The sequence below is a fragment of the Lissotriton helveticus genome, chromosome 4_1 (assembly GCF_964261635.1).
Source record: "Lissotriton helveticus chromosome 4_1, aLisHel1.1, whole genome shotgun sequence".
Taxonomy (NCBI): domain Eukaryota; kingdom Metazoa; phylum Chordata; class Amphibia; order Caudata; family Salamandridae; genus Lissotriton; species Lissotriton helveticus.
Window position 1 is genome coordinate 262095308 of NC_136063.1, and position 14348 is coordinate 262109655.

The following is a 14348-nucleotide window of genomic DNA, read 5'->3' on the forward strand; positions in this document are numbered from 1 at the left end:
GAAGCATAGTCACAATAGGCATCACAGACAATATCTTCATAGTATTTTTTATCTCATTACTAAAAAAAATCAACTTTTGAAGCTTTTATTTATAATTGAACCTCAGTAAACAGTTATACATATTGTACTTTAGTAAATAAATATTTAAAACAATTATTTATTCAAGTTACATGTAATACTTTACTCCATTTGACAAAAACATACAATTAAAATTTTCTATTTAATAAACAAGACAATCATTCAAAAAATGTATTTCAGTGCGCCCATTTTCTATTTTTTCAATGTCTCAACATCATCTACTTCATCCTCATTGGAGTCTAGGAAGTCCCCTCTCATCAGTACAAGTTCTGCTTCATATCTATTTAAATCTTCATGTTTTTGTAGAATTTTGATTGTCATCTGCAAAGAGAAAAAATGGACTTTTAAAGCAACATACTTTTAGCTTTAAAGCTTACATGGAAAGTAATCATACCATATAAACATTCAATACAAGAATTACATTCCTATTTTATTTCATTTTTTAGTACTATACATTTTTAAGATGTATTAATTAGCAGGTGTTAAGTGTGTACACTTATTTTCTCTTTTAAAAACTTTGATGCAAAATAAATGTTGTAAATTAGCTTTTTCAAATAATATAAGCTTCTTAATTTTTATTCTTTTCTTGCAAACATTTTTATTTCATGTTATACGAAAAGACACATTTAAATTTACAACTATTTTAGATTTTAAATATTGCTTATCTTTTGTTGTCTTTCATCATTTTATATTTAGTATTACCCTTCCTACCTAAAGTTTTGAATATGTTACAAGTTGTCTGATTACACCCAATTTAAACATACAAGGATATCCGTTTGCCTATTGTGTTTGTGAAGGGAAAATGCCTGGTTATTTTAATTTTCAATGTTTTACCATCTTTGGCTAAATAGTGGAACCCTACATACTTTCAGGTTAATGTGCATACACTGTTAAATAGCACATTTTAATTTATATTATTTTATGCAATGATATTTGTTTTAGAATAAATGTTATTTAGGTGACATGTAATGAATTATTGGCAGTTTTCATAATAATCACAAATTCAAAGGTATGTCTTGTAAAGAGAAGGGTTTACTAATTTGTGTCCATTTATGTTTTTGGAAACTTTACCAATACCCTCATAAGTGTATAACCACATTTTCATGCACCACGTGCCCAAATATTCATTTTGGCCACTTGATCACAGAAGATGGCTAAACACCAACACATAGTTTCATCCCTTTCAATAACAATGCATTAGATTTCTTTTTTAATATGAACATCTTATAACGGTTAAACACACTCAAATTAAATAATGTATTGGCATAAAAGTTAACTACATTTTTAATTCAAAAACATTTTTCAAGTATAACCCCTATTTGCCCGCTTGTGATTCTCATAATGCGAACTAATGTCATTAAAACTTTCTGCTTGGCCTGACCAGGTTTAGTTTTTCACATGCCAGATTTTTATTCAATAATGCTCAAGATGACTACTTTATTCAAGGAAGCCCACTGTTTTGTCAGGTACACAACTTTACAATGGATGTCCATCATAATGATAAGATCCTTCACAACATGTCAGTCATAGACATTATTATTCCAAGAATAGTCATAAATATGATAGAAATGTCCACAAATATAGCATGATTACTAACAATGTGGCATTTAAAGCTTCCATTATCCAATAATTACTTTTGGGAAGCCTTTCTTTAAGCTGTATTAAACTTTATTATGCCATTGTAAACATCATACCAACAAAACTTTCATTAATCACAAAAGGTCATGAAAGTACGTTTTTACTGCACTGTGAGAAGTTTTCACACTTTTTAAAGTCAAAGGAGTGGCTTGGCATTTGCCGTATAGCTAATGCAAATTAGTATCCCTGGGTTTTAGGGTGGGAACAGGTAAGTTAACCTTATAAAAATTGGTTTAAATAAATATTTGCAAAATATTACAAATCAATGTAACCTCTTTGCATCAATTTAGTACTAATTACCTGTCAATACAAATGAAATTATATAATCTTTACTTTGACTTTTTTCAGAAAGATGCTTGTGCCTTTTTAGTAGAGAAAAACTTTTTGTACAAAATATATACAATAAAGAATGCCTTGGACTATAGACACAACTACTTTTTTTAACATACCATTTTTCGGAAACTTAAATATTTGTAGGTTATTGTGCTCAACCTGCAGGTGCAATGGTCTTACATACCTCGTTGGTTGTGAAAAGCTATTGATCTCCTTCCCTTACGCGCAAACTTAATTTGAGGAACATCCAGTAACAGGGCATCAGCAGATATTAAAGATCGGTTTGGATTTTATCTTAGTTAATGCTAGACAGTGTAAACTGTGGACTATGTCTGGGTGACCGTGTTGTGTCAATTTACAGCAAGTGGAATCTTAACTGCCCTTTTCTGAACATGTTGCAAACAGGGCCAAACATTTCAGAAAGAAGCCAAAAATATAGTGCATTGCCTTACTTTACCCGAGAAAGAATGGTAGCACTATGTTTCATACCCAGGTTTGCAACCCAAAAAGAAAAAACAGGACACTAAATTTAAATTTACTTGCTTTTATAAAGTCAACTAAAATTTAATGAAGAAAGACAGTGCTATATCAGATTAAGTGCCAGTGTACAAGCCAATTTCAAATTAGAAGCGCATCAATTACTATTTTCAGTTATTGACAAATGTTCTAAGTCAGAAGATGTGTTTTATCCCTCTTAAATTTCAAGGCATTTTTTCACAGCCCCACGCTCAATGACAGCATACATGCATAAAAAGTAATCGCAGATTTAGATTCACCTCTCAGATGTCTTGTCACCTCTCCTGTGGGCTGCTTAATGTCCGGTCCCTTTGTAAGCACCACACAAAGATCGCCTTCCTCATCGAGTCCGCGGTGCTCGATGTTCTGGTTCTAACAGAAACCTGGACGCGGGAGGAGTGTGAGGTTGAACTGGGTTTTTGGCCTACCCTCCAGGGTTTAAAATCAACCATACCCCTCCTGTGAAGAACCGGGGTGGTGGGATTGGATTAATTTATAGAGACACGCTAGCTCTCTCCCAGCTTAAGATTAGAGACGTGTCGGGCTTTGAATTGATGGGGTTTTCTCTTAAAAATCCCGAGAAGACTTTTTGCTCGGGCGTTTTGTGCTACCGTCCGCCTGGCAATGTACCTTCCCTCCCTGACTTCATTGACCTGATTTACGACCTCTCTAACACCCACTCTAAGCTAGTGGTCTTAGGGGATTTTAACCTGTGGTCGGGTGGCCCGCTGGACAGTGCGCTTTCCACTCTGTGCCAAGCCTGCAATGACATCAAGCTGCAACAGCTGGTCCGGTCTGCCACACATCGGAAGGGCCACGTTCTGGACCTAGTTTTCGCAGACACCCAACCTGTGTCTGTGGTTGACATCTTGTGTCAATACTGGACGGATCACTCGCTGGTTGCTTTCTCCCTCTATTTGGGGGATCACTCCTCGGTGGAGGCTGGATCTAGACAGGCTAAGTTGGGCAGACCTTGGTCTCGACTCCTAAAAGCCTCGCCTCTGCCCAGACTACTACCGGGCAACTTCAGTTTGAGTGACTCGTTGGAAGAGAGCTATACCACCTTATGTCAGTCCATCTCGAACTCTTTGGACAAGGTAGCGCCACTCCGTAGGTCAAGGGGCAGGCTGAATCGGGCGAGCCCCTGGTATACGGACGCCCTGCGGCAGTTAAACCTTAGCTGCAAAGGCGCCGAAAGGGCGTGGAGGTAGCAGTATTCTGACTCGGCGAAGGCTATCTTTAGGCAGTCCCTGCAGGAATATAAGACACAGATTAAGGTGGCTAAGGCGTCCTATCTGGAAGCCACCTTGAATCAGGCTTCCAACAAGTCGCAGGCACTGTTTAAAATCGTTAGGGACCTGACTCATCCTTCATGCGCGGTCAATAATGTTCCTGCGTCGCAGGTCTTGTGCGACTCCCTGGCCTGTGCCTTCGAGGAGAAGATCGTTAAGATCTTGAAAGGTTTACAGAGCCCAGTACTTTCCTTCCCCGGTTCGGGAGCTCCGGACGGCTAGCCCAGTCGACCCCAGCTGTGTGGTCCTGCTCTCAGTTTGGGAGCTCCGGACTTGCCTCCCAGTCGACCCCAGCCGGGTGGCCCTGCCCTCAGTTTGGGAGCTCCGGACGTACCGCCCAGTCGACCCCGGCTGAGTGGCCCTGCCCTCACTTTGGGAGTTCCGGATGTGTCGTCCAGTCGACCACAGCTGAGTGGTCATGCCCTCAGTTTGGGAGCTCCGGAGGACTCGTCCAGTCGACCCCAGCTGAGGGGTCTTGCTCTCAGCTTGGGAGCTCCGGACATTGTGTCCAGTCGACCCCAGCTGAGCTTCTTTCCCATCCCCTCCTTTGAGGAGTTCTGTAGTCTGGCACAGACGGTGTCATCTGGCTCCCCGCTTGATCCACTCCCTCCTAAATTTTGGAAGGTGTTTCAGGATGAACTTTTCCAGCCCTTGTACTCCATCTGTCTCCAGTCGTTTGATACTGCAACGGTCACGGAGTGCTTGAAACTGGCAGTGGTATCACCTCTCCTTAAGAAATCCACCTTGGACCCCGCCTGCTTGTCTAATTACCAACCCATTTCCTTGCTTCCCTTCCCCATTAAGATCACGGAGAAGTTAGTGACCCGCTCCTTGTCTGGCTTCCTGGAAGAAAACATCTGGTTTGATGAGGCACAGTTTGGCTTTCGCCCAGCACATGGGATGGAATCCGCGCTGGTGACTGTGCTTGACAACTTCCGGTCGCGGGTCGACAGTGGTCGGGCAGCCTTTTGGTGCTGCTCGACATGTCTTCCGCGTTCGACACGGTCAGCCATCCTACCCTTATCAGGAGGCTGGAGGAGTGTGGGGTCACGGCAAGTGCAAGGGACTGGTTGGTCTCTTACTTGGACAACCGGCAGCAGGTGGTGGCGTTACCACCTTTCATCTTGGAGGTGCGGAGAGTGGGGCAGGGGGTGCCACAGGGCTCGGCCATCAGCACTATACTCTTTAACCTTTACCTCCGCCCTCTGGTCAAACTAATTCAATCATTTGGTATCTCTGCATTTAATCATGCGATTGATACCCAGTTGGTCTTTTCGCTGGAAGGGAAGAATGCGGTCCTACTGGAGACTTTCCATCGATGCACAGCTGACTGGCTCAGTTCTAACTCGTTGCAGTTTAACAGTACCAAGACTGAGGTACTGTACTGCTCCTCGGACCGGGTTCCTCGTGTTCTCCCGGCGAACTTCTGGCCCCCGTTGTTCCCCGAGACTGTGTCAGCCGCCGAGTCGGTTCTCAACCTGGGGGTTATATTCGGCCCCAATTTGCAGCTGGACATGCACGTGAACAAGACCACGTCCACGTGCATGATGCTGCTTCGCATGTTGCGTAAAGTTCTGCCCCTTCTTCCCGAGCAGGCTAGGCCTCCCGCCACAATGCTAAAATTGAAGGGTGTGCCCGCCACTGCGGCGGGCACAATTGAAGGGTGTGCCCGCCACTACCGCGGGCACATCCTAATTCCCCCAACTGGACCCCCGCCCTTATGGCGGGCGGTCCCGTTCTCCATTATATCATCTTCAGTCGTTCATATCTTCTCATTGTATTAATCTTACTTTCTTATGTAGATTTTATGACATTTCTGTCAGTAAATAAAAATATACACAATTTGAACAATGCTTATGAAGGTGCAATTCAATCCACATGTTAATGTGTTATTTCATTCACACGTCTGCATTTCATGAGGTGCTATAAAATCTAACGTTTCCCATCTTAAAATCAACTTCTTCACCTCAGATTTGTCATTTGTGTGGGCTAACAATGTAACTATTTTTTATTTGCATTTAATGATATTTCTTATACTTAACAACAAATAAGTTTTAAACACAGTTTTAAATTATTTGTTACTTTAATTAAAAACACAATTTAGAAAAGCAGTGATCATTTCATTACCGAAAACTCTCACCTCTGGTAATAACACATCAATCATGAGTGATGTTTTTCGGCTAATTAGTGAAAAATGTAGAACTTTCTTAATTTGTTCCGTTAGACTTCTTGCCTGCAATACAAAATTTTTATAGTATTGTTATTAGTGACGTCGTTTCATATAATTCAATTACAAAGTGTGGTTGATAAAGATAATATTTTACTCACATCATTTTCATTGAATATTGTCATCCTCCTATTTAATTCTTGTTTTAATTTCGGCATAAATGTAGGGTTTGAGAAAAGGAACATTCGATTTGATTTCTTTTTACCCTTTATAATATTGTTTGCATGTTCCTATTAACGATAAAACACAAATCAACAATTAGACAAATCAATGTTTCTCAAATTTGACCGTATTATCATTTGGCAAGTAGCTGTGAATGTCCTAAAGTTTTGTTGTCAGCTGTCTTTAACTAACCAACTATACATTATAAATACAGTCAGCTCTACTTCATTGTACTTATTGAAAAGACTTGTAAAGAATCAACTTTCTTTAATATGAGCACAAGCTCAAAAAATAAAGAACTAAGTTACTCTTGACTTTCACACACATGGAGTACGTTAGGAGTAAGACAACTTATACATGTAACTAAAGAGTAAACCAGGTATTTTGGAGAAACATTTTACATATAATCATATGAAAGGTTTTGTGTATCAGTCCTGATGAAAATGTATGCTTACTTTAACAGAGGGAGCTCCTCTACTAGGGAGGAGTAGTGTTGCCTTACTGCTTTCACACAGTTCTATAAGCAGAAACATAAAATGGTAACAGCTTTGTTTTATTATCAATTTATGTTTTTTTGCCTGCGGGTGGGTGGGCGGAGCGGGCTCTGTAAAAGGAAGGGGAGGAAGCGGTGTACCTGAGCACTACTTAATGTGCAAAGACTGCTTTTTCAGCCCCCTGGGGCTACCCAAACTAGTCATGCACACTCTGTCCTGCTCCATGCATGCTGCAAGGCAGCATGTACAACATGGCCTCCCCATAAGCCGCTGGCTTGGCGGCATCTGCAACAATCAAAATGCTGCTTGGAGTACTATGATTGCTTTATTGAAGGGACTCTGACTGCCTGCTTTTGGTTCATGTTACTGCCAGGGTCAGGAGCAGAGAATATGCTGGACCCGGACGGTGGAAATGTAAGTTTAATTTTACCCCACCCACTCCTCAGCCAAGGAGGTTGCAACTATATTCCAATTGTCTCCTTTATATTATCTGTAAAGTAGGAGTCACTTTTATGTTTAATATATACATATTAAATTTGTTGTAACTCAATCTAAGTTAGTAACTGCTTCTATAAGCTGTGTTGAAGGAATATCAATGAAATTTCACCAGGCACCCAGATACTAATTACAATTTAAAAATGTTGCTATTTGTAGATATCCTGCATGGTATGTTACTATATTAATGATTACATAACGTAATAGAATCATTCACTAATATCTCAAATTTCTCATACATTTACACTGTATGAGAGTTGATGCACCCTACAATTTCATATGTCCAACTTGTGGAATAAAATTCAAAATCAGTGGACCTACAAATGTTACATTTTTAACACTATAATTTTTGATTAAAAATGCATATTTTATTCAAAATTTCATTAATGTTCCGTTTACCATATAGTAATATCATAAACTTGCAGTACAAATTCCCAAAATTAATGTAATATAAAAATTGTATTATAAACAAATAATCAAAGTCTTCAAGGAGAAATGTACACCAAAGATGTAAAGCTTTTAGCTAACCATCACCGATATGGATTAAGAATAGGCTCCTAATAATATTTATTTGGGGTACACCAGCTTAGTTCAATTTATTTAATATCTTAAGTTACTTTTCTCCTAGCTACTGCTTTCCCCCAGCTATTGCTTTCTAAAATTATGCATAAATTATCTTGTTGACCTCTTGTCCCAGTTTGAGTTTCTGAGTGAGTCACTTTCATTCTCATATCTTCTGACTAACCCTATTTCATGGGTCATACCTTCTTATTCTATCACTATACTGATGGCTTAACAAGTCTTATCAAAACTCTGTGGGTATTAACAACCAGTACTGCAATGTATTCATGATCATTCTCTTTTTTGTTTTACAAATGCTACCTACATATTGCCCCAAATATGTTTAGGTCATTTATCCACCTCATTATCATATACTTATACATGGATCGGTTAGTATCTATCTTATTCCCTCATCTCTCATAATGATGATGGTGACTGCTCTGCTATCTGCTCTTTTAACAACTTCACCTAATGAGTATCATTTATACCCTGATTCAGCCATGGGCTCCACATTCCAAAACTGCCTATGCAATACTTACAAGGTAACATACTAGCTTGTATCTGTTCTCAACATACCTGTCTCTCCCATCTTTGCTGAACGACTTTCAGCTTTATCTAGCCCTAGCCATATTATAACTTCTACCTTTGTTGTTTGCTCTTCCTTTCTAAGCTCACCCTAGTACCTGTCCTAGCTCCACCAACTATTTATTATGAGCTTTTAATTTCTGTTCCACTTGCTCCAAATATCTAATTCTAACATGTCTTGAATGGTTATACACATTTGCCACTGAAATAGTGGCTGCATCAATTACATTCAATTATATATAAGCTTAGAAAGAAAATTTTTGTAACACACTAGTTAAATTATGACTTGCTTGCCAAAAGGTTACAATTGCATCTCCTTTGCTTTTAAGCTTGTCTTTGTGCAGAGGTAAACAAGGTGTCTTCTTCACATAAACCACCCATAAACCTATCCTGACGTCTAAAGCAATAAATATTTATATAAGAAATCTGTTTAAATGTGGCACAAAATGCCTATGTGTCTGTTATGGGTGGTTCACTTTATGTTAAGACTAACATCTCAATGTCAAGCCATCTGAGCTTAAGTACAGGTTGATTCAACAGTGTGTTATTGACTTACCTTGCTTATGGAAAGGGGCGACCACTCGGTCCCCCCGAACGTATGGATGGGTGACCAAACCTCCCGGGAAACCATTTTGGGCGGGGTGGGCGTAGCCCGGCTGGTATGCCCAGAGCGGCATAGCCGGGGCGCGCCTTCCCCCGCCCGAGAGGGGTTGTCCTAGACACCTCGATGGAAGACCACGCCCAGTAGGCGTATCGGGGACGGGTACACGCCCTCCCGCAGAAGGATAAAAGAGCGGGAATCCAGAAGATCGTCCTCTTGTTCCTCGGATCGGAAGGCTGCACCCACTCGTTGCTCGTGAGCCCTCGACGGAACAAGCAGCAATTTTGAATGTGGTAATCTTGTTTTTTCTCTTTCAGTTTCGAGGGCCAACAGATTTCAGGACCTCGTGGATCGACCAAGGGCGGAAGACTCGAAACCATGCCTAGCAAGACAGCAGGAAAGGGTTCCGAGACAGAGAGGATGTTACGCCTGTTGTCGAATCGGATGGCTTGTATGGACCGAAAGCTCGGACAAGTCCAATCGCTCGGGAGAGGTTTAGCGGAGGTAAAGAAGCAATTGGCCGCATTGAACGACCCAGGTCAGCCAAAAAAGGTTATAGGCCCGGCTTTGCCGGGAATAGTCCCCGGAGGAAATGGGAAGCGGGTCAAGGAAAGGGCGGTTTCGGGGGGGGGTCCCAGTTTCAGAGGTACCTCTCATCGCCCCCCTCGTACCGGTCGATAACCCGGTTCAGACCCCTGATGTAGGCCAGCCTATCCCGGTGGTAATCACCTCGATCGAGGACGATGAAATACCCCCAGAATTGGCCGCACAGTTGACGGCATGGCTCAAAACAAAGGTGGGGGGCACAGCGACCCCAGGAGATCCGGCTGAAGAAGCCAGAGTGTTAATGAAGCAGTTGCGGCAATCGAGAGATGTCGCGAAGGCGAGTGTTCCTCTTGTTCCCCCACAGGTGGCGCCGGGAGTACCAGCAGCTGGTCAAGAAAAGACGGCGGCAACAACAGCCGATCCGGGTAAGCTCGCATTGCCGATGGTGGGGGAGGGCTCGATACCCTCAAGGCGGGAAAAGGTTGCACAGCACATTCCCTTGGCCACGAAAGAGTTAATATGGGGAGACAAGTATGTCAACATGTTTTCATTGTTAACTGACCATCGTGAGATGGAGTATGCTAAAACGCAGAAAGATCTGTGGCACCCTAGTGTCTGGCGCGCCAAAATGGCCGAGTTCAGGGTGGAAGAGACAGTGACGAACTGGGTTAAGGCCTTTTCTATATTTGCCGCAGTTATGGGAGAACGTAAACCTGAGGTTATGACTGAGTTGGTTTGCTATCAGAATCGCATTATGGATTTTTATTCAATGTACGAGGGGGAAGAATGGAAAAGCTATGACATGAAGTTCCGTAAAGCAAAAGAATATGATGCTTCTTTGTCTTGGGATTGTTTGGACTCGGTGTCATGGCACAAGCAACTCCTGCCAGGGGCGACAGGTACGTCCTCGCCAGGCGGGAGCGGGTCCGGAGTGGTCCGCCAAAAGCCCGGGGTGCCCTTTCGAGCAGGCACAGGTGGGGGCTATCAGCCTAGAGTTGGCGGGAATGGCGGAAAAGGAGGGGTCTGTTGGGGCTTCAATCGAGGCAATTGTAACACACCACAGGGGACATGCAAGTTTAAGCATGTGTGTGCCGGCTGTGGGAATTCCTCACACCCGGAAAGTGCATGTAGATCAAAAAATGGCGGGACGGGGGGAAAAGGTGGGTCTAAGCAGGAGTGAGGTAGACCTTTTTGACCGATTGCCCACACCCGTTGATCTCATGGTTATTATTCCGTGGTTAAACAAATTCCCTGATCATGTTTCCGCTGGGGTGTTGAGGAAGGGATTCTTACATGGCTTCCACATCCCAGTGGGGGATTTTCGGGGGAACTCCTTTTGTAGAAACCAGTTATCGATACAGCACAACCCAGGTGTGGCAGAAAAGAAAATAGCAAAAGAAGTCAGTTTAGGGAGAGTGGCTGGGCCCTTTCATTGCCCGCCGGTGGCCGAGTTCATCTGTTCCCTGTTAGGGGTTGTCCCGAAGAAAGATCCCGGGGAGTTTAGACTCATACATAACCTTTCTGCTCCTAGGGGTTCCTCGGTGAATGATGCCATTGACCCAGAAGTTTGTTCAGTACGATATGCATCGTTCGACGATGCCGTAGCCATGTTGAACCACCTAGGCCCTGGGGCGCTGATGGCGAAATGTGATATCGAATCAGCGTTCCGGTTGCTTCCGGTGCACCCGCAGGATCAGCGCCTGCTAGGTTTTGCATTTCAGGGAAGTTATTACATGGATAAATGCATGCCCATGGGTTGCTCCATTTCTTGTGCTTATTTTGAAATGTTTAGCTGTTTTTTTGGAATGGGCCTTCACTGAGGCTACAGGGCATAGACATGTTATGCATTATCTGGATGATTTCCTTTTCTTGGGGTCAGCTGGTGATACGAACTGCGCACAGGCGCTGTATGATTTCTGCATCCTCATGAATGATTTTGGTGTCCCATTGGCACCAGGTAAGACGGTCGGACCATCTACTTCACTGGAGTTTCTGGGAATTGAGCTCGATTCTGTGGAGGGGTGTTTCCGACAACCAGTAGACAAAGTGATCAAGTTCCAGGCTTACTTGATGCAATGCCTGGGTGGGGAGAAAGTGACCCTGCACCAGTTACAACAAACAGTGGGTCAGCTTAATTTTGCCTTGAGAGTGATTCCTATGGCCCGCCCGTTTTCGCGCTCTATCGCGCAAGCTATGGGTGGTCTCAAAGAGGCTCATCACCGTACGAGACTGTCTGGGGAGGTTCGCCAGGATATGCGTATTTGGTTGGCATTTCTGGCGGACTTCAACGGTCGAGTCGTCTGGAGCTCCCCGCCAGAGTCTTCGGAGGAATTGGGTCTATGGACCGACTCGGCAGGGAGCGTGGGTTTTGGCGCCATCTTAGGTGATCGATGGTCGGCACAAACTTGGCCAACATGGTGGCACTCCAACGGTCTCACAGGTAACATTGGGTTCCTGGAGTTATTCCCCATCTGGGTTGCTCTGATGACATGGGCCGACGACTTCAGGGGCCACTCAGTGGTGTTTTGGTCCGACAATATGACTGTTGTTGATTGCATTAACCAACAGGCAGCACGCTGAAAAATGATCTTGAGATTGTTGAAAGAGATTGTGCTGCTGTGCATGAGATTGAATGTACTGTTCAGGGCGAAACATGTGCCAGGTGTACTGAATCATGCGGCTGATGCACTCTCTCGTTCACATATACAGGCATTCAGGGGTTATCTGCCCACAGCAGACCTAGAGGCAGCACCGTTCCCAGAAGCAATGTGGCTAATCGGTGCCTCGGATTACAAGACCTCGTGGCAGCAAGTCTAGCCCCCAGGACAAGGAAAGCATACGAAGGAGCGTTTCGTTCCTATTGCACGTATTTAGGTCCCACGGGGAGTCAGAATTGGGGTCAGGAGGAATCCTTCCTGGGGTACCTGGTTGCACTACGCAGGGAGGGCCGATCAGTGGCAACGGCCGTTAGGCATAGGGCGGCCATTTCCTTCATGGCCCAGGTACACGGCATAAAAGACCCTACAGGTTCTTTTTTGGTGAAAAAAGCCCTTCGCGGCTGGCAGCGCCTTGAGGGTTGCAAGAAAGATACGAGGCACCCGATTGGCTTAGACAGACTGTCTCTGCTTTTAGCAAAGCTGGATGAGACGTGTTCCTCCCATTACGAAACAGTTCTGTTCCGGGCAGCGTTCACATTGGCATTTCATGGGGCCATGAGGGTGAGCGAGCTTGTCGCGAAGAACAAGAGAGATATTGAGGGAGGTTTGTGCAGGGATCACATCCAGATAAGGGGTGATTCGATGGTAATCATGATAGCCAGGTCCAAGACTGACCAGTGGGCTATGGGAGATAGTGTGGTCGTACAGCGCAAGCATGGGTCCCCCGTCTGCCCGTTGAAATGTGTGGAAGACTATTTGGCGCTAAGAGCGGCTGCTTGGGGGGGGAGCTTGCTCCGACACAAGGATGGCACCCCACTGACGAGATTTCAGTTTCGGAGGGTGTTGGCACTGGCAATCGCTGACGCGGGCATGGACCCGTGTGATTTTGGGACCCACTCCTTTAGGATAGGGGCTGCTACGGAGGCTACAGCCAGGGGTCAGAGTGCTGAGGAAGTGAAACAATTAGGCCGTTGGTCATCGAATTGCTTCAAGAGGTATGTGCGCTTGCACATGTTGTAAGTGATCAATTGACATGCACTCACGTTTTCTGTCTTTTGTTTACTTTGCAGTTTTGCGAGCCTGCCATGCAGGGCGGAATTGGAGGTCGACCCTGCATCAAGAGACCAGCGGTCAGAGTTCACCGACTGGAGAGAGGATGGCATGGGTCGTGGGCCACTCATACGTGAGGCGCGCCGGTGACGTATTCAAGGAAGGTGACGCGATTCACGCACCTGGGGAATACGGGTTCAGAGTGGCTTTCCATGGGAAAGGTGGGCTCCTTTTTGACAAATTTGAGTAATTTTTCGATGGACTTTTAGGGCGGCATAGGTCACCGCCATCTGTAGTCATAGTTCACCTGGGAGGCAACGATTTGGTGACACTGGGTAGACGAGTGTTACTTGAACGAATCTTGTCGGCTGTTAGTTGTTTGGCTAAAAGAGTCCCGGGGTGCACGATTGCCTGGTCCCACATGATTCCTAGAAGGAGGTGGCAGGGGGGCCTTTCGGTGTCAGCTCTGAACCATTCAGTTAAACGGGTCAATAATAAGATTGGTAGATTGTTCCGTTCTGCACAGTTGCATGTCATTCCACATGGGTGTATCCGGGGTGAACATATGTATCTGAACGATGGGGTTCACCTGTCCAGGGAGGGGAATGATCTACTCATAGGTGACTTTGTTGCATGGCTAAGAGGTTTGAGGAAGCATGACCTATAGGAGGAGTTGGGGGGGACCGGATAGTCGGTCAACTATCCGGTCTGTGGCGGTAAGGTCATGATCGGTGAGCAGTAATTTAAAGGTCCCTAGAGTGGGGCACCACCCACAATGGATGGGAGCGCCCGGGGGAAGACGGCCATTGGCCCCTTCCACGGGGAGGCGGCACCCACTAAGGATGGGGCGCCTAGGGGGAGATGGCCATGGGCCCCTCCCAGGGGGGGAGGCGGTTATATGCCCCTCCTTACTAATTTCCCGGGGGCCGGATATCCGCGACGGCGGATAGAGAGTGTGGGGTTGGGGGGGAGAGTCCACGCTGTCCTTCCTACAGAGACCTCATACGGGAACTCGGGCGACCCTTAAGATGGCGTCGAGTAGAAACGGGGCCCCCACCACGACAAGGGAAGTTACAGTTGGCAATGAGGGTAGAGCCCTCTGCGCATGCGCCG

The 14348-nt window shown here is 44.7% G+C and overlaps 1 long non-coding RNA gene across 1 annotated transcript; it reads right to left on the bottom strand.

Moving 5' to 3' along the window:
- Nucleotides 1-285: 285 nt before the first annotated feature.
- On the bottom strand, nucleotides 286-6313 carry LOC144827126 (uncharacterized). The gene is made up of 3 exons (XR_013610030.1): nucleotides 6186-6313; nucleotides 5998-6090; nucleotides 286-399 (listed from the first exon to the last, which is right to left on the bottom strand). It is a non-coding gene; the product is annotated as an uncharacterized LOC144827126 (long non-coding RNA).
- Nucleotides 6314-14348: the final 8035 nt, after the last annotated feature.